The sequence below is a fragment of the Aplysia californica genome, unplaced genomic scaffold, assembly GCF_000002075.1.
Source record: "Aplysia californica isolate F4 #8 unplaced genomic scaffold, AplCal3.0 scaffold00199, whole genome shotgun sequence".
In the NCBI taxonomy this organism is placed as follows: Eukaryota; Metazoa; Mollusca; class Gastropoda; order Aplysiida; family Aplysiidae; genus Aplysia; species Aplysia californica.
The window spans coordinates 17,904-20,072 of record NW_004797469.1 but is presented as its reverse complement, the minus strand read 5'-3'; positions in this window follow the sequence as shown (position 1 = coordinate 20,072).

Genomic DNA, 2,169 nt, shown 5'->3' with positions numbered 1-2,169 from the left:
GGGGGGGGGGGGGGGGGGGGGGGCAACAAAAGGGGGGGGGGATGACGTTAAAACAACGATGTTGTTGATCACCGGAAATTTGAGGGGGAAGAATCTAACGTTTCACCGAAGGGCTTTCTACTGTTGTGTGTACGTTCTTCACTTTTATAAATGGAAGAGTTCTTTAATGAAACAATCCTCTACAACTACAGGAACCATACAAGAAGAAGTTAACTGTCAACAGCACGCACAACAGAAGTACCGGTACTAAATTTATATAATGACAAATTGACCGGTACAAATTGAGACATTTGGAGCCCAAGGGGCAGAGGGGAACAGCCCCAGTGGTGGTGGTGGAGGGGGCGGCCGGCCCCAGGATAAGATGGAACTGATCGGAAAGTGCATACATTTTCTTTGAGCCTGAATCTACAGCCATAATCACACACCCATGCTCACCCGGTCTGCATCAGAAAAATTCCACACAGAGCAAACAAAAAAATTGTTTGTCTTTAGAAGTGCCTCTACCATTGTTTTTGTACGTTTTACGTGAAGCCGAGATTATTTGTATAGTCTTTTCGGGTAATAGTTGGAAAGCGAAGAAAGCATACTGCAGAACATGGCCATACAGAAAGCTATTGCCATTGCTAGGATTATTATCCTATTAGGAAAAGGGAGGCTGAAAATTTGGCTTCTTGTAACTTGTACTTATTAACTTTTTAGTAATTTTAGACTCGTCCGTTTGTTAGGATAGACGTAAATTACGGTAATGTTCAACGCTGAATACTTCAGTGAAGCACGTTACAGAATCATATTGGCGGCCTTTTCCCTACTTTTCAGCACTTTTGGTTCGCGAGACAAATTAACCTTTGACCGGTTCAACTGCTTGAACACATATTTTTGTTACAACTCTTAAAACACCTTGGTTCAACTATCAAAAACACCTCGGTTCAACTCTTAAAACACCTCGGTTCAACTATCAAAAACACCTTGGTTCAACTATCAAAAACACCTTGGTTCAACTCTTAAAACACCTCGGTTCAACTCTTAAAACACCTCGGTTCAACTCTTAAAACACCTCGGTTCAACTATCAAAAACACCTCGGTTCAACTATCAAAAACACCTCGGTTCAACTCTTAAAACACCTCGTTTCAACTCTTAAAACACCTCGTTTCAACTATCAAAAACACCTCGGTTCAACTATCAAAAACACCTCGGTTCAACTCTTAAAACACCTCGGTTCAACTATCAAAAACACTTTGGTTCAACTATCAAAAACACCTTGGTTCAACTATCAAAAACACCTTGGTTCAACTCTTAAAACACCTTGGTTCAACTATCAAAAACACCTTGGTTCAACTCTTAAAACACCTCGGTTCAACTCTTAAAACACCTCGGTTCAACTATCAAAAACACCTTGGTTCAACTCTTAAAACACCTTGGTTCAACTATCAAAAACACCTTGGTTCAACTCTTAAAACACCTTGGTTCAACTATCAAAAACACATTCCTGGAGGACTCCTAAAGAAAGGGCAGCGACAACATTGGATCCACACAACAAGACTCTCTTGAAGCCATTTTTATCTTTAAGCCACTATTTTTAAAAAAAACCATGAAGAAAAGTGATCCGATGAATAAAACAACGCTTCCGTATTATATTACAATGTGCCTCCGTCACACGGACTCTGTAGATATTTAAATATATATATATATGTGGGTGGTGAAGCAGGATATTATTATGATCAAACATGTCTAGCAGTAGTAGAAAAATATGGAAAATGGATGAAAATGAAAACGTGTTCTCCACGAGTGGGGAAAAATGGACAAAATTCTCCACTTGCCCTACTCAAGCAAGGTGCTACTCAATTATTTTTGCTGCCGTTGGTGAAAGAAAATAAATAAATAAATAAATAGCTGTACAATGTCGAGAAATGCCCGCTGAATCGCAGCAGATTTATAAGAGCAGTGTAAAAATAATACTAGGGAGTACCCATTAAAAAAAAAAAAATGATTCGCGGTCTCAACGAGGGACGAAAATTTGAATAATTTCGTCCAGACAGGAAAACACTCCCGGCACTCGAACCAGAATCAAACGACTCATGAATAACAATTTCATTTAAAATATGTACTTGTGTATACATACTCCCTCTAATACATACACGCACACCTACACACACACCCACATCCATACA